This window comes from Myotis brandtii, unplaced genomic scaffold (genome assembly GCF_000412655.1).
Source record: "Myotis brandtii unplaced genomic scaffold, ASM41265v1 scaffold237, whole genome shotgun sequence".
In the NCBI taxonomy this organism is placed as follows: domain Eukaryota; kingdom Metazoa; phylum Chordata; class Mammalia; order Chiroptera; family Vespertilionidae; genus Myotis; species Myotis brandtii.
The window spans coordinates 4,393,638-4,412,444 of NW_005358943.1; the positions used below are offsets into that span (position 1 = coordinate 4,393,638).

The 18,807-nt window shown below is 44.7% G+C and overlaps 1 protein-coding gene across 1 annotated transcript in view; it reads right to left on the reverse strand.

Moving 5' to 3' along the window:
* Positions 1–18,807, reverse strand: part of ATF7IP (activating transcription factor 7 interacting protein) — a 122,470-nt gene that overhangs the window by 61,981 nt on the left and 41,682 nt on the right. The window lies entirely within an intron of this gene.

Genomic DNA, 18,807 nt, shown 5'->3' on the forward strand with positions numbered 1-18,807 from the left:
AACAGGGGTTCTTGCAGGGTCACTGTTCCTACACTGAGACCTCCTTCATCACAGAGTTGACTGGCAGTCATATCTGAGTTTCCATCAGACAGGCTCACACTGTTCACTCCACCCTGGTAATTCCCTGAGACCCCACACCACCACATTTGCAGCCTCACTCAAGTTGTTTACAGAGGCTTTTCCATATGAGTGGCCTGTCCTGGCTCAGGCATCAAACTTAGCTAAAACCTCTCAAATAAGCAGCAGCAGACATCAGCGTGCCACTGACCTATCAATAAGAAGCCTAAGACCAACACTAGCAGCAGCTTCCCTTGCTTCACAGCTTGGCCTTGCCTGGGTACTTCCAAGCCCACCACAAGTAGCAGCCATTGGCAGATCACTCTGCAGTTCCTGACAGGTGGCCCTAGGCAGTGGCTAATTTTGCAACTCCCTGGAGGTCCTGGTAGACAGCTTCAGATTTCACCAGATTATAACTCTAAACATCCATGAGCAACAAACTCAAGAGGCAGAATCAATGAGCACCAAAGCCCCACTAACGCAAGTCCTGCTCCATAGGGGTGTCCCATACACAACAGCTCTTCAGCTGTAGTCGCAGCTGGTCCTCACAGCCAATTGGCCTGGAGGTCAACTCCTCCCAGTGATGCCAACAGCAATCAAGGCTCAACTACAACAAGACTATGCACACAGCCCACACAGGGGCACACTGAGAGTACCCAGCTCAAGTGACTGGGGAGGCTGAGCCACTGGGTCCTATAGGAAACCTACTTTAAAAGGACGCACAACCAATTCCATTAGACATAGCAGCTCTACCTAATCTAGAGAAACAAACATAGGGAAGCAGCTAAAATGTGGAGACAAAGAACTAACTATGTTATAAATGAAAGAACAGAAGAAATCTCCAGAAAAAGAACTAAATGAAATGGAAGCAAGCAAACTACTAGATACAGAGTTCAAAACAATGCTTATAAGGATGCTCAAGGATCTTCATGAGAACGTCAAAGACATGAAAAAGGATCAGTCAGGAATTGAGCATATACTAACTGAGCATAGTATTTAATTGAGCATATAAAGAATAATGTACAGAAGATGGCGGCATAGGTAAACACCGGAGACTGCTGCCGCAAACAACCACTTCAAAAATACAACTAAAAGACGGAACGGACATCACCCAGAACCACAGGAAGGCTGGCTGAGGAGAGACTCTTCAACTAGAAGGAAAAATAACAGCACACCGAGGCTCAGAGGAGGCGCAGTGTGGAAAAAACTCAGGTGCGGAGGTGCGCGCGCAAAGCGGGCTGGTGGCTGAGAGCGCGGTTGTCGTTTTCGGTCAGGGGGGAGTCTCAGACTCTGAGCTCCAGATACGGGCGAATCGCTGGGGACTCGGACCCAAACGGGAGAAGCGGGAGTGTCTGGCATCAGTTGGAAGGCAGCTTTCCCTCCGAGGTTTGCAGCGGTTCCGGGGGTTCTGAGAAGCAGAGCCTCTGGGAACAGGACTGAGGGCACCATAACGGCTCCCTCCGCCCGCCCTGCCCTGTTGATCCCGCCCCGCCCAAGCCCTGCGCAGAGCCATTTGCCAGATCGCCTCAGGCAAAGGCTAGATTAGCACCTCCCCAGAGGACAGAAGTTTTCCGCGGCAGACACAGCTGATTCACACAGCCAGTCGGCCTGGTGGTCAAATCCCTCTAGTATTAACTACAACAATCAAGGCTCAACTAGAACAAGACTGCGCACAAAGACCACTAGGGGGTGCACCAAGAAAGCATAAAAAATGCGGAGACAAAAAAACATGACAGAAATGGAGGATATAGAGCTAAAAATCGCAATTTTGAGGGCTTGCAAAAATGTGCTAGAAGCTGTCAATAAACTTGAGGAGAGAGTCACGAAAACTAATGAGACCCTCGATGCTATGATAAAGAACCAACTAGAAATTAAGCATACACGGACTGAAATAAAGAATATTATACAGACACCCAATAGCAGACCAGAGGAGCGCAAGAATCAAGTCAAAGATTTGAAATGCGAAGAAGCAAAAAACACCCAACCGGAAAAGCAAAATGAAAAAAGAATCCGAAAATACGAAGATAGTGTAAGGAGCCTCTGGGACAGCTTCAAGCGTACCAACATCAGAATAATAGGGGTGCCAGAAGATGAGAGACAGCAAGATATTGAAAACCTATTTGAAGAAATAATGGCAGAAAACTTCCCCCACCTGGTGAAAGAAATGGACTTACAGGTCCAAGAAGCGCAGAGAACCCCAAACAAAAGGAATCCAAAGAGGACCACACCAAGACACATCATAATTAAAATGCCAAGAGCAAAAGACAAAGAGAGAATCTTAAAAGCAGCAAGAGAAAGAGACTCAATTACCTACAAGGGAATACCCATACGACTGTCAGCTGATTTCTCAACAGAAACTTGGCAGGCCAGAAGGGAATGGCAAGAAATATTCAAAGTGCTGAATACCAAGAACCTACAACCAAGAATACTTTATCCAGCAAAGCTATCATTCAGAATTGAAGGTCAGATAAAGAGCTTCACAGATAAGGAAAAGCTAAAGGAGTTCATCACCACTAAACCAGTATTATACGAAATGCTGAAAGGTATCCTTTAAGAAGAGGAAGAAGAAAAAGGTAAAGATACAAATTGTGAACAACAAACATGCATCTATCAACAAGTGAATCTAAGAACCAAGTGAATAAATAATCTGATGTACAGAATGAACTGGTGATTATAATGAATCAGGGACATAGAAAGGGAATGGACTGACTATTCTTGGGGGGGAAAGGGGAATGGGAGATGCGGGAAGAAACTGGACAAAAATCGTGCACCTATGGATGAGGACAGTGGGTGGGGAGTGAGGGCGGAGGGTGGGGTGGGAACTGGGAGGAGGGGAGTTATGGGGGAAAATAATGTACAGGGATTCAACAGTAGAGGATGCCAAGAATCAAGTCAGCGATTTGAAATATGAGGAAGCAAAAAACACCCAATCAGAAAAGCAATAAGAAAAAAAAAGAATCCAAAAATATGAAGATAGTGTAAGGAGCCTCTGGGACAACTTTAAACATACCAAAATTCGCATTATAGTGATGCCAGAAGGAGAAGAGAGATAGCAAGATATTGAAAACTTATTTGAAGAAATGATGACAGAAAACTTCCCCTACCTGGTGAAAGAAATAGACTTACAAGTCCAGGAAGCACAGAGTCCCAAACAAGAGGAACCCAAAGAGGACCACACAAAGAAACATCATAATTAAAATGCCAAAGGTTAAATAAAAAGAGAAAATCCTAAAGAGATTCAATCTCAAACAGCAAGAGAAATGCAGTCAGTTACCTATAAGACAGCACCCATATGAATGTCAGCTGAATTCTCAATAGAAACTTGGAGGCCAGAAAGGTGTGACAAGAAATATTCACATGATGAAAAGCAAGGACCTACAATCAAGATTTCTCTACCCAGCAAATCTATTATTTAGAATTATAAGTCAGATAAAGAACTTCACAGACAAGAAAAAGCTAAAGGGTTCATCATCACCAAACTAGTAATTCATGAAATGTTGAAGGGTATTCTTTACGAAGAGGAGAAAGAAGAACAAGAACAAAAATATGAACAGTAAAAACATACCTATCAACAATTTAATCTAAAAGTCAAAATAGATGAACAAGGAATCAAATTAACAAAATAAACTGATTAATAAAATAGAACCAGAGGCATGGAAACATGAAACTGACTGACAAATCTCAGAGAGAAAGAGGTGGGGCGGGGTGGGTGGCGGGGGAGATTAACCAAAGAATGTATATGCATTACCTATGGACACAGACAATCCGGTGTTGAGGCCTGTGGCATAACCAGGTTGAGCAGGGCAATGGGAGACATCCGTAATACTCTCAACAATAAATTATTTTTAATTGCGACAGAAACTACCTAATTATAGACTCACTACAAATTGATCTTACAAGCATCATTTCATGTACTTTTGAAATAATGATCTATAGAAAGCATAATAATCCTTGCTGCATATTAATTTTTATATTCATTAGATTTGTGTATTATAACATTGAGAACAGGTACAGTCCACAGAAGATCAATTACTGGAAGTATTAGAAAAAAGTTGACTAACTTCTAGTTTTCATTCTCAATAAGCTAATGGGTTTAGAAAGTCCGATGGTAAATATAAGCTTAAGAAAGTAGATGGAAGTAAAAAAATTAGACGGAGAAAGAAAAAGAAAACTGTAAGAGAGTGAAAACAATAGGGGAATGGGAAAGAGGTATAGAGATAAGAAACAATGGAGGGAAATTCAAGAAACACATAGATTGTATTTACAACCAAGCATATCTAGATTAACAGAACTAAAAATATAGCAGTAAGAGACTGCCATTAAGAAAGTGAAAAAGCAACTTATACAATAGAGGGAAATATCTGCAAATCATATATTTGCAAATAATGCATTTGATATGATAACTTGCATCTAGAAAATATAAAATGCTGTTACAGCTGAATAACAACAAAAATGTTTAAATGGGCAAAGGACTCAACATTGCTCTAAAAGATACTCAAATAGCCAGTAAGGCAATAGAGAATAAGGAATATTAAAAAAGGCTTAACATCATTAGTCACCAGAGAAATGAAAACTATCTACACTAATAAAAGAGAAACATGCAAATTGACCATACCTTCACTACACCCCCCAAGCCACGCCCACCAGTCGATCAGAGCGACTATATGCAAATTAACCCAACCAAGATGGCGGCTGGCAGCCAAGGAGCTGAAGCAAGCAGGAGGCTTGGTTGCCCCGGCGATGGAGGAAGCCAAGTTTCCCGCCTGCCCTGGCTGGCTGTGGCCTCTGCTAAAGGCAACGAAGTTTCAATGATAGAAGATAAATAAATCCCAGACACCTGCTTCCAGCCAGCCTCCACTGGGAGCTTGGGTGGCTGGGGGCTGTGGCCAGCCTGAAAACAGCCATCAGCCCCTCACCCAGGCTGGACACACCCTCATGGGGTGAGGGTCCCTGCTGGGGGTCTTGGCTAGCCTGCAAACAGCCACCAGCCCCTCACCCAGGCTGGCCACAACACCCTCAAGTGAGGTTCCCTGCTGGGGGGTTTGACAAGCCTGCAAACAGCCATCAGCCACTCACCCAGGCTGGCCAGGTACCCCAGAAGGACGCCCCTCCCTGAAGGGGGTGTTGCCAGTCTGAAAACGGCCCTCAGTCCCTCACCCACGCTGGCCAGGCACCCCAGTGGGACCCCCACCCTGATCCGGGACACCCTTCAGGGAAAACCAGCCGGCCTCCACCCATGCACCAGGCATATAATAAAAGGGTAATATGCAAATTGACCCTAACAGCAGAAAGACTGGGAATGACTGGTTACTATGACACACATTGACCACCAGGGAGCAGACGCTCAATGCAGGAGCTGCCCCCTGGTGGTCAGTGCGCTCCCACAGGGGGAGCTCTGCTCAGCCAAAAACCAGGCTGACGGCTGCCAGCACAGCAGTGATGGCGGGAGCCTCTCCCACCTCCTCAGCAGCGCTAAGGATGTCCGACTGCAGCTTAGGCCTGTTCCCCGCTGGCAAGTGGACATCCCCCGAGGGCTCCTGGGCTGCCAGAGGGATGTCTGACTGCCAGCTTAGGCCCGATCCCCCGGGGAGCGGGCCTAAGCCAGCAGGTGGACATTTCCCGAGGGGTCCCAGATTGCGAGAGGGCACAGGCCAGGCTGAGGGACCCCCTCGAGTGCACCAGGCCTCTAGTCCTATATAATAAAAGCCTAATATGCAAATTGTTCAACCAGGAGTTCGACCGCTCACTACGACGTGCGCTGACCACCAGGGGCGACGTGGAACATGGCATGCGTCAGCAATGTGATGCTGGCAGCGGGCGGCAGTGGAGGCACTACTGGCCCCAATGGGCCCCGATGAGAGTAGGACCACGGCAGGATGATGGAGCAGGTGAGCAGGCGGCGCCAGGCCAAGGTGGGTGCGAGCGGGGGCCAAATCACCCCACAGACGGCGACCAGCAGTGGCAGTGGTGGCGGGGCTGCCGCCTGGCTCCCAAGCAATGAGGGAGCTGATCGACCCACAGATGGCAACCAGTGGCTGGCAGGCCCTGATCGCCCAATCGGTGCTGAGCCCCTGGCTGGGATGGGGAACTGGGGGTGGGTGGCAATGACCAACCTCCTGTAGTGCCCGAGCAGGGGGCTGTGACCTCTCGCCAGCTACCTGGGGGCGGGGGTGACAGGGATGGAGGTGTGGTGAGAATGAGGGATGTCTGCCAAGCTCACTCTCACTCCCCCTGCTACCCTTCCCCAGGATACCAGGGCTCATGCCCACAGGGAAGTTTTATGGCTCAGGTGCTGGGCACCCACGAGGAGCCCGCCCCCACACAGCATCTTCTGAGTGAGCCAGGCCACAGCCGCCGGGACCACAGGGGCTGGTCGGGCTCCCCATGGGTTCATGCAGGAGTTAGTCTGCGAGGCTGGCCTGAAGAGAGTATGCTGCCTGCCCAGTTTCCACGCAGTGCTGCTGGGTGGCCCAGAAGCCCACACTGCACCCCAGCCCATGGTGTCCGACCCCACTCACCGCATCTCTGCGTGGGGACTCGGGCGCTGTGACTCAGGCGGAGGGGAGCACGTGTGGGCCCGGAGACCCAGGTGCTGCCCACGGCCCAGAGGTCAGCTGAGACCTGCCCTTCCATGCCAGATGCTCGCGCTTCAATCGTGGGCCAGGCCTAGGGACCATACCCGTGTACAAATTTCATACACTGGGCCTCTAGTCTGTATATATAAAAGGCTAAGTGACTGATGGTGCATCCGTCTGACCATCCACTACATATGACACGCACTGGCAATTTAAAAATAAACACTGACTCGTGCATGCACAATACATATAAAGCTCTCACTTGTACCAATCGCACACGTGTGTTTCGATCTGTCATTGTCAATCATGAATTTAATTGTTTTTGTTGAGATTAAAGTTAAAGTTGTAAATACTTCATCACAAGGGAAATTAGTCAAGCGCTCTGAAAGTGTTTTTACTCTTAATATCATATACAGGGAGATATTAGAATAAGTTTAATCAATTTATCAGTCATTGTTTTTATCAATGTTGTTTTTACATCATGTTTTTGTTTTTATATCATGTCTTTGTTGTTGTTATATCATGTTGCTATTGTTTATTTATTAACCAATTTATATATTATTTTCATATGCACTTTAGTAATTTTCTGACACTTCTATTATAGAGAAATATTTCTTCTATTTAATTTCCTTTCAATGTGCATGAATCCGTGCACTTGGCTGCTAGTAATGACTATAATTAAAGAGAAAAACAGGATGTGGACAAATTGGAACTCTCATACAATGGTGATAAACTCACACAAAGTTGTAAAATGGTGCAGCTGTCTTAGAAAACAGTCCGGCAGTTCCTCAACAGGTCAAACATTAACCATTACTTTTCGATCATTCCTTTTTTTAAAGTATGTATGTAAAGCTATAAATTGCCCCCTAAGCACTGCTTTAGCTACATCCCACATTTTGATGTGTTATATTTTCATTGTTGTTCCGTTACAGTATATTCTAATTTCTATTTTAACTTCTTTCATCGGTGAGTTATTTAGAAGTATATCCCTTTAAAAAGTAACACTTATGACCCTATGAAGCTCATTAAAAAATATAAGGTTGGTTTCATATTCAAAAATCAAGCGGTACAGATTACAAGTGAGTCATAAAGCATTATGGTTTGTTTTTTCAGGCCCAACCAGGTGTTCATTTGATAAAAATTAGAGCCCTAAGGCCTAATACCTCAGAATGTGTCCTTATTTGGGATAGAGTCTTTGCAGAGATAATCAAATTAAAATAATGTCATTACAATGGGTCCTAATCCAATAGGACTGGTACAGAGACACACACAAAGCAAGAACACCATGAGATGATTAGAGTTAGGCTGCCACAAGCCACAACTAGAAGAAAGGTCTGGAACAGATCCTTCCTTAGCTCCTTCAGAGAGAATATGGCCCTGCTGACACCTTGATTTCACACTTCCAGTCTCCAAAACTGTGAGACACTAAATTTCTGTTATTGAAGTAGGGAAAAGCAATGTGATTCATCACATAAACAAAATAGAGTGTGAAATAAACAAAAGATCTCCACAGACAGAGAATATTCATTCATTTGACAAAATTCAACACTGACTCATAATTAAAACTCTCAGGAAACTTAATAGAAGGAAACAACTCAAATATAATAAAGGATATCTGTTAAAAAAAAAAAAAAACTACAGAAATCATACTTAATTGTGAACTAAGATCAGAACCAAGACAAGGATGCTCTTTCTCAGCATTTCTGGCCAGTTCAGTAAGGCAAGCAAAAGAGGGTACCAGATTTGATCCCAGAGAAAGTCAGTCACCAGTCTATAGTGGAATAAAACAAAAGTCCTTTAAGGACTAAAATGTACAAGGAGCAAGAATAACGCTTTCACATTCTACTACCCAGAAGGAATGATGGTAGGAACACTTGCCTTGGCTGGAGGAAGGAATAAAGCAGCCTCTGAGTTATCGGAACTTATTTGGGGCTCACAGGCAGGCCTTAATGTTACTATACACTGACTTGATGCTTACGACTAAGTCATATTGTTCTCCTGTTGGACATAAAACCATCCCTACATTCAAATTAGGTAAGGTCACAATGCAACCCATAAAATATCAACCATTTCCCTCTATAAAATGAGTAATGGCTACTTCTTTATCAATTGCAGCTTTATCCTCACTGTAGTCTGTCCTCACTATAGATAAGACTTATTGAGATCCAAGCATAGAATAGCCCCCACATTCTGACAGCACCCAATCCAGAGTGAGGTTCTAGTTCCTCAAACCTTCCCCAAAATAACCCAATCTATGACCAAATCCTATACTAGAATTTCTTCTAACACTCTCTTACTAATGTGCCTCACAGTTTCCCCTGGTAAGCATTCTCTGTCACTGCAACAAATAATAAACCCAACTTGTTCAATTATAGGTATGTTCCCAGTGTTCCATTGTTCCCTTTAGCTGCAAGTCATAAAACAATGGCCTAGCCTGCTTGCTGGAGGTCAGTACAGCTTGAGAATCTACCACTTGTCATAGTACTTCTAGATTGTGATACATTATGCATCTATTCTGTCAAGTTAAGAAAATTACTGTCCTGACCGGTTTGGCTCAGTGGATGGAGCGTCAGCATGCGGACTGAAAGGTCCCAGATTCAATTCCGGTCAAGGGCATGTACCTTGGCTGCAGGCAACAGCCCCAATGGGGGGGTGTGCAAGAGGCAGCTGATCGATGTTTCTCTCTCATCGATGTTTCTAACTCTCTATCCCTTCCTCTCAGTAAAAAATCAATAAAATATATTTTTTTAAAAAAAGGAAATATCAGTACCTGCAACAGAAGTTGTGGTGATAATTAAATGAGATTCTATACATTAAGCACTTAGAATGATGTAAGCAATTCAAAAAATGCTATCATAATTGTCTATGTATATTCAGAATGTTTTAAGGCATAAACTAGACAACCTGAGACAAATTTCTCTTAAATATTTTTATTTTATATATTAATTAGAAAATCCAACATGCAAACATCAGCTCCAAATAACATTTAATAAACTGCCACCACCAAATAACATTTAATAAAAATAAATACAATACAAGCAAGTTGGTTTTATCTACAAAATTGCCATTCAATTCAGAAATAATAAAGTACTGTACAAAGAATTACAGAATAACTACCATCTATCCCCACAAGGGAGCACACTACAGCCATTTACCAGATACTTCATGGGTTCTAAGTACAATGAAAAACAGACAAAGCAATAAGGAAGTAGCATGAACAACCAGTTCAAACTAGTTCAGACATATCCATGCAAACCAATCAGCATGTTTTTAAAAATCTATTTTGCATAAGCAAAATATATTTAAGAAAGACACACATTAGAAAAGGGTGTGTTATCTGCAAATAAGTTTCCATGGCTGTATTACCAGAACAAAACATTTTTAAGGATCATTTTAAGTACCGTCATCTATAACAGATGCCATTCACAAAACTATTCTACAAAAGAAATACTACTTTTTTAGGTGACAACACTACAACCATGAAGTTCTCACATGCCTGTAATTCATTTTCCCAAAAAAAAGCATTTATATTTTACAGTAGAAAATGTCTGCCATATCTAGATATAAATGTGTAAAATGTGATGAACTTTCTGCTGAAAACATTCTTTTATGAGGAAGATAGTCAAAAAAATATTTTTAACGTAAATATATTTTCATAAAGAAAACAGTTTTTAAAAATGTTTTTTAAGTCTTTATATATTTAGATTCAATAACTCTGGGGAAATACTATCACTAATAAAATATTTTTGTACAGCATTAACAAAAGTTTCACCTTTACCAAAGGAATTTATATTTAAATAACCAAGAAAGGTGTGTTACCTGCAAATAAGTCTCTATATCTTGGAATTATTTTTCAATTTTAGGGTAAATTATTTTTAAGGAAAGCCCAATGAGCCTCTTCTTCTTTAAGTGAAAACATTATTTTCTTCTCTGCTTCATCCCCCTCCACCCACTCCTTTCACTGTACTTTCTAGCAAAGAGATCACAGCTATGAAACAAGAAAGAGAAGTCTTTCCAAAAGCTGTTCTGTCTTAGCCTACAATCTGCCTGCTCAGAAAGCTCAAAAATTTAAGTGGCTGTTCAAGAGCGGCTCACTAATTCAGCCAATCAGTAGCCAGCATTCTGATTCCTGCCCAGCAACAGGAGACAGACAATAAGGTCAGAGAAACATAGTTAAAACCTGGACCTGCAATATTTCGGTAAGGTTCTTTTTCTTTGTCTGATATAAGTAATCTAGAACATAACTGCATAAAATCCTAAATACATATAAAAAACATTAAACATACCCTATACGTAAGTAAGATTTACACCTTTAATGCTATTTTAATTTATCTTCCTTTAAATGTCCAGGCATGTTTCCAGAAATACAAATCAATTCCCTACCTGGGGAATGAGTCAAACTGGACATATAAAACAAGAACATACTTTTCTACACAACAGGTTAGAATCTGCAAAATTCAAATGTAAATTTCTTTTAAAAAATCGTCACTATTATTTATAAAACATTTATAACTAAAAATCCAGCGAACCCTTAAACCTAAATAACACAAGATTATTTTCATTCCCACCTATTACTATTGTTAAAGATTGTCAATTCCAAAAATCAATAGTATTCTGGACCCAAAGGTTTATTATGGATAGCAATATAATGTATTGTTGTCTACTGAACTATGAATATCTATTTCTTAACAACCTATATTGCATTGTAAGTACAATTACTACATCCTTTTCTCCTTAACTGCCTTTCACAGCAGGTTGCAAAAAGGTTATATGAGCTCTCCCCTTTGAAAGCAATAAAGCAAAGGTGTAGATTAGAGAGTAAACATTCATGTAAATTGAGGGGAATTTTTTCTTTTATTACAAAATTCTACATTCCTTTAAAAGCACAACTGTAGAATAAAAATAGGAAATCCATTCAAAGAATATATTTTCTCAACTTCACTATCTATCAAATTTTAATAAACAACTTTTTTAAATCTCATTTTTTCTCCTTCTGTTACAGATGAACCTTGTCATTTTTCAAAACATACCCAAGAGGGAACTTGCTGCAGCCATACTCTTAGTTTATTAAATCTCCCCATAGGCAAAATAAATCAGCAGCTGCTTGAATGCTTCAGTCCTGAGAGACATGAAATTCACTGTCTGATTGGCTCAAAGCCGTAGTTGCCTAAAACCAATCAAATATATGCAGCAGAACCTTGCCCAGCAACAGGGGAAGCAGATGCGGGCAAGTGCTTTATCAAGAATCCAAATATTGTGAAATGTGAAAACTTACGTGAACAATGAAACTGAAACATATTTGTAACATACCCTCAGTTCATTGTCTGAATAACACTCTAAAGTAGGATTTTCTATACAACTGCTTTCCAAGCATCTTAACTGACAAAACAATAGGGAGTGCCAGGACTGTTGGTTCAAAACGCACAAACATCAAACACTATATTAACTCAAAGTTATGGATACCTGGTGAAGTACATTTAAAAATAAAACTTAGCAAAAACTTACAAAATGTTAAGCAAAACCATTTAAATGAATCTGACACTTCTATCTTTGACACAGCACTCCAATAGCATTCATATTGTTAACTGACATTAATATAACATTCTAAAAGGGGTACTAAAAATAATTTTATTTAAATTTTGAGTTTTCCTTAAATGGCTAAAATAAATATTAGTCAATAGACCTGACTAATCATGGCCTACTCATAAATAATCACTTTATGCTGATTTCTATACTCTTAGAAATACAACTCTGCTACTAGATTTTTTAATTGCTCAGGTTGAGAACTGTGTGATTTTATTTTGCATCGCTAAATTTTAAGTATTTCACAACAATCCTGAAAATAAAATCATGAAGAATAATCAGTGTATTGCACAATAAATGTTAATAACCTGATTATTGTTTACTGCTCATTAGTGAGACTATTTATTGAACCTGATAATACAATGTTTCATCCACTTTGATCCTTATCTACTCAAATTTCATATATAGACTTTCAAAATGTTTATCTTAAACACTGGATATCTCGTCATCTATTAATACTTATTTTTCCAAAACTATTAATAAAGCATTATCACTACTTTCACTACTTCTGTTTCATATGCTGATTCTTTTGCTTTCTAGATGTTCTCTCTCCCAATCACAAAGCACTGGCAATATTTACTTGAGGACCCAGAGCACTAACAAATTCAGTACTCAGTGATCATGACATCTGACACTTCAAACAACCGAATAATCTATCATCAATCTAATAATATTATCTGGGTATCAAAATGTGGAATGTAATATCCCCTAACTAAATTTTTTAAAATTTACAATGAAGGAAATGGGTCTGCTTTACCAACAATTCCCTGGACAAAGCAGGAGTAAATCATGCTCTTAAAATTTTGGTTACATCAAAACCAGAATGGTCACTATGTTAATTTGTTGTATTCACTGCTTTGTTTTGTGAAATACTATGGTAATCTACATGAAAAAATTTCAAGATACCTTAAAATCACTTTTCCAGGTGTATTTTGGGTATCATTCTATTATACAAACAAATTAAAACTGACCATATTTTTTTAAATGCAATTTTAGAATACATTTATCAAATTACATCTTCTTAGAAAAATTAGTTATTCATCAAGGCCCTACCTTCTAGTTTGTCCCACTTTCCAAAAGCCAATACCACCTAGGCTGACAATGAGTGAAGTAACAGAAGGCCATGTTTGTAACTCAGGGGTCCTCAAACTACGGCCAGCGGGCCACATGCAAATACAAATATTGTATTTGTTCCCGTTTTTTTTACTTCAAAATAAGATATGTGCAGTGTGGGAGAACCAAGATGGCGGCGTAGGGAGTAGACCTGTGCGTGCTGCCTCCCACAACATCATTGAAACTACCAACTATAAGACAACCAACCAACCACCATGAACCATGGGGAAGTTGGCCCAGTGGGAGTTCTACAACTGGAAGGAAAGAAAGAAGCGCAGTGAGACTGAGTAGGAGCTACAGAGGCGCCAAAAACAGAGGTACACAGTCCCGCGCCAGGTGGGCTGCAACTGGATGCGCGGATTTTTATCATTCGGAAGCGGTTACGAACCCTCCAATCCTCTGAGCTTGCTCGGGGCGGGTCCCTGAGGCCCCAGGCCGCACGGGGAGAGGTGGCACAGCCCTGCAGCGGTCGGAGAGCGGGGGAGGCTCTGGCGCGCAGCTGCTCTCCGGCACTGGGGGACTCGAAGTTCGAAGTCCCGGTGTCGCGGAGAGGCAAGGAGTCGAGGAAACGCCACCATTGCTGTTTGCCCTGCCCTGGCGACTTCCTGAGACCCCACCCTACTCAATTTACATCCCCATCCAAGCTGTGCCAGAGGCACAAGAGGAAACGTCTGCGCTTTTACAAACTCTCGAATCCACTGAGCTGGTTCCGGAGGGATCATGAGCCACCAGACCCTACGGGGAGAGGCAGCACAGCCTTGCAGCGGTCAGAAAGCGAGGGAGGCTCTGTCTCGCGACTGCTCGCAGGCACTGGGGGACGCGAAGCCCCGGTGTCCCAGAGAGGCGAGGAGCCGTGGAGACGCCGCCATTGCTATTTGCTCCGCCCTGGCGACTCCCTGAGACCCAGCCCTAATCAATTTACATCCCCATCCAAGCTGTGCCAGGTGCACAAAAAGACCCACCTGCGCTTTTGCAGCCTAGCCCAACAAATTGCAGACTTCAACTCCTCACACCCATGGGAGACGCACTCAAGAAGCAGACCCAGGCGAACCAAGATGGTGGCGTAAGGAAGAGACCTGTGCGTGCTGCCTCCCACAACAACATCAAGGCTACCAACTGTGGGACAAACAGCTATCATACGGAACCATGGGAAAGCTGGCCCAGTGGAAGCTCTACAACGGGAAGGAAAGAAAGAAGAGCACTGAGACTGAGTAGGATGTGCAGAGACACCAAGTACAGAGCCCAACCCAACAAACTGCAGATTTCAACTCCTCGCATAGAAAGAAGAGCATTGAGACTGAGTAGGATGTGCAGAGGCACCAAGTACAGAGCCCAACCCAGCAGGCTGCAGATTTCAGCTCCTCGCATCTGGGAGGGACGCACTCGGGGGGCAGAGTCGGGTTCGGGGCAGGCCTGGGCCAGGCCCGGCTGGGCCGGCGATGTGGAACCGCTGTACCAGCAGGCGCACAAGCACGCCCACCGGTTCCAGTCTCGCGTGAGACGCTGGGGGAAGGCAGACGGGCAGTCTGTGCACTTGGTGGAGGGTGAAGTCCGAGCAGGCGTACTGGATGTTCAGCCACCAGGAAAGCCTGGAGATTTTGTCGGGTGGGGAGCCGACCAGCAGGGGACAGAGTGCCAATCTTCGTGTTTCCCCGGTGAGGCCGGGACAGCCACAGTGAGGTTGGGACAGCCACGGTGAGGTCGGGGCGGCCCCGGTGAGGCCGATACAACCCCGGTGAGGTTGGGACGGCCCCGGTGAGGTTGAGACGGCTCCGGTGAGGTCAGGACGGCCCCAGTGAGGTTGAAACGGTCCCAGTGAGGTTGGCACAGCCCTGGTGAGGTTGAAACGGCCCCGGTGAGGTTGGGACAGCTCCAGTGAGGTTGGGACAGATAATGGGGACCAGTATAGACTGTTGAACAGGGGTAGATGCAGAGGCAGAGCAGCATTGAACAGACTGTCAAACTACAGTGGGAAGCCTGGGGAGGCTTTGGGGGCGGCGTTAAGAGATCAACCGAAGGACTTATATGCATGCATATAAGAATAACCAATGGACACAAGACACTAGGGGGTAGGGGCCGGGGGAATGTCAAGGGGGGGGAGAAAAGGAGACATATGTAATACTCTTTGTAATACTTCAAAAAATAAAAATTATTTTAAAAAAATCTGATGAACAGAATAAACTGCTGAATATAATAGAATCAGGTGCATAGACCCTCCAACGGTCTGAGGGACAGTGAACTGGCCCCCTGTTTAAAAAGTTTGAGGACCCCTGTTTTAACTGATACTTATCAAGGGGCAATTATATGTCAGACACTATATCAAGGCATTTTCTTTTCTCATTTAAGTGACAATTTATATAAATTTAGCTTTACAAGTGATCTGAATTAATACATCAATAGCCATGCTGCTATCATGCATTCCATTAAATAAATAATAATTTTAACTTAGCAAGGACACCCCATTCAACATGAAGTTGTTTTTATTAGCACCAGCACCCTTTCTTATGCATTTCTGCCTTTAAACTTTGCTACCAACGGGTGTTCTATTTGATCAGCAATAAACTGTATGATGTTAAGCAATAAACTACATATTCTTCTCTCTTTGAAAATAATTTAATATAACTGCTAAAGCAAATCTATAAAAACAGAAAGCAGATTAGTGGGGGCCTAAAATTGGAGGGTTGGGAAGAAATGGAGAGTAGCTGCTAAAGGGTACAGGGTTTCTTTATAGGCTAAATAAAAATCTACACTAATAAAAGGGAAACATGCAAATTGACTGTCCCTCCACTATGTGAGGTTGGCACAGCCCTGGTGAGGTTGAAACGGCCCCGGTGAGGTTGGGACAGCTCCAGTGAGGTTGGGACAGATAATGGGGACCAGTATAGACTGTTGAACAGGGGTAGATGCAGAGGCAGAGCAGCATTGAACAGACTGTCAAACTACAGTGGGAAGCCTGGGGAGGGTTTAGAGGTTTGGGGGGTTAAGAGATCAACCGAAGGACTTATATGCATGCATATAAGAATAACCAATGGACACAAGACACTAGGGGGTAGGGGTCGAGGGAATGTCAAGGCGGGGGAAAAGGAGACATATGTAATACTCTTTGTAATACTTCAAGAAATAAAAATTATTTAAAAAAAAAAAGATAGGTGCAGTGTGCATAGGAATTTGTTCACAGTTTTTTTTAAAACTATAGTCCAGCCCTCCAACGGTCTGAGGGACAGTGAACTGGCCCCCTGTTTAAAAAGTTTGAGGACCCCTGTTTTAACTGATACTTATCAAGGGGCAATTATATGTCAGACACTATATCAAGGCATTTTCTTTTCTCATTTAAGTGACAATTTATATAAATTTAGCTTTACAAGTGATCTGAATTAATACATCAATAGCCATGCTGCTATCATGCATTCCATTAAATAAATAATAATTTTAACTTAGCAAGGACACCCCATTCAACATGAAGTTGTTTTTATTAGCACCAGCACCCTTTCTTATGCATTTCTGCCTTTAAACTTTGCTACCAACGGGTGTTCTATTTGATCAGCAATAAACTGTATGATGTTAAGCAATAAACTACATATTCACCACAATTTTCTTCTCTCTTTGAAAATAATTTAATATAACTGCTAAAGCAAATCTATAAAAACAGAAAGCAGATTAGTGGGGGCCTAAAATTGGAGGGTTGGGAAGAAATGGAGAGTAGCTGCTAAAGGGTACAGGGTTTCTTTATAGGCTAAATAAAAATCTACACTAATAAAAGGGAAACATGCAAATTGACTGTCCCTCCACTATGCCCACCAGCCAATCAGAGCAATATGCAAATTAACCCAACAAAGATGGTGGTTAATTTGCATACACAGGCATGGAGTGAAGACTAAAGACAGCGTAGAAGGAAGCCAAGCGCTGCAGAAGGGAGCGAAGCGGCAGAGAAGGGAATGGAGCCGAGGCAGCGGAGACAGGAGTGGAGCTGAGGCAGCAGAGACAGGAGGGAGCGAGACGGCGGAGATGGGAGGGAGACGGGAGGGAGCGAGGCAGCGGCGAAGGGAGGGAGGGAGGGAGCCGAGGTGGCATCGCTCCCTTCTCTGCTTTGCTCCGGCCTCAGGAAGCCCTATTCTTGCAGGAATCTTCCTGCAACAGGCCTCTAGTCCTATCTAATAAAAGAGAAACATGGTAATTAGCCGTACGACCGCTACCCTTCCCATTGGCTAATCAGCGAGATATGCAAATTAACTGCCAACCAAGATGGCGGCTAATTTGCATACTGCAGACAGGGAGGGCCAGCTCGAGCTGCCGTCAGGCCCATGTGGCGCCTAAGCCCCAACGCCAGCCGGGACCCCAGTGTGCAGCCCTGAGTGGCAGGGGGCTTGGCGGCTCAAACAGCCACCTAAACCACGCCCCCAGCCGGGACCCCTGTGTGCGACCTGGGCGGTGGGGGGCTTGGCGGCTCAAACAGCCACCTAAACCACGCCCCCAGCCGGGACCCCTGTGTGCGACCTGGGCGGTGGGGGGCTTGGCGGCTCAAACAGCCACCTAAACCACGCCCCCAGCCGGGACCCCTGTGTGCGACCTGGGCGGTGGGGGGCTTGGCGGCTCAAACAGCCACCTAAACCACGCCCCCAGCCGGGACCCCTGTGTGCGACCTGGGCGGTGGGGGGCTTGGCGGCTCAAACAGCCACCTAAACCACGCCCCCAGCCGGGACCCCTGTGTGCGACCTGGGCGGTGGGGGGCTTGGCGGCTCAAACAGCCACCTAAACCACGCCCCCAGCCGGGACCCCTGTGTGCGACCTGGGCGGTGGGGGGCTTGGCGGCTCAAACAGCCACCTAAACCACGCCCCCAGCCGGGACCCCTGTGTGCGACCTGGGCGGTGGGGGGCTTGGCGGCTCAAACAGCCACCTAAACCACGCCCCCAGCCGGGACCCCTGTGTGCGACCTGGGCGGTGGGGGGCTTGGCGGCTCAAACAGCCACCTAAACCACGCCCCCAGCCGGGACCCCTGTGTGCGACCTGGGCGGTGGGGGGCTTGGCGGCTCAAACAGCCACCTAAACCACGCCCCCAGCCGGGACCCCTGTGTGCGACCTGGGCGGTGGGGGGCTTGGCGGCTCAAACAGCCACCTAAACCACGCCCCCAGCCGGGACCCCTGTGTGCGACCTGGGCGGTGGGGGGCTTGGCGGCTCAAACAGCCACCTAAACCACGCCCCCAGCCGGGACCCCTGTGTGCGACCTGGGCGGTGGGGGGCTTGGCGGCTCAAACAGCCACCTAAACCACGCCCCCAGCCGGGACCCCTGTGTGCGACCTGGGCGGTGGGGGGCTTGGCGGCTCAAACAGCCACCTAAACCACGCCCCCAGCCGGGACCCCTGTGTGCGACCTGGGCGGTGGGGGGCTTGGCGGCTCAAACAGCCACCTAAACCACGCCCCCAGCCGGGACCCCTGTGTGCGACCTGGGCGGTGGGGGGCTTGGCGGCTCAAACAGCCAC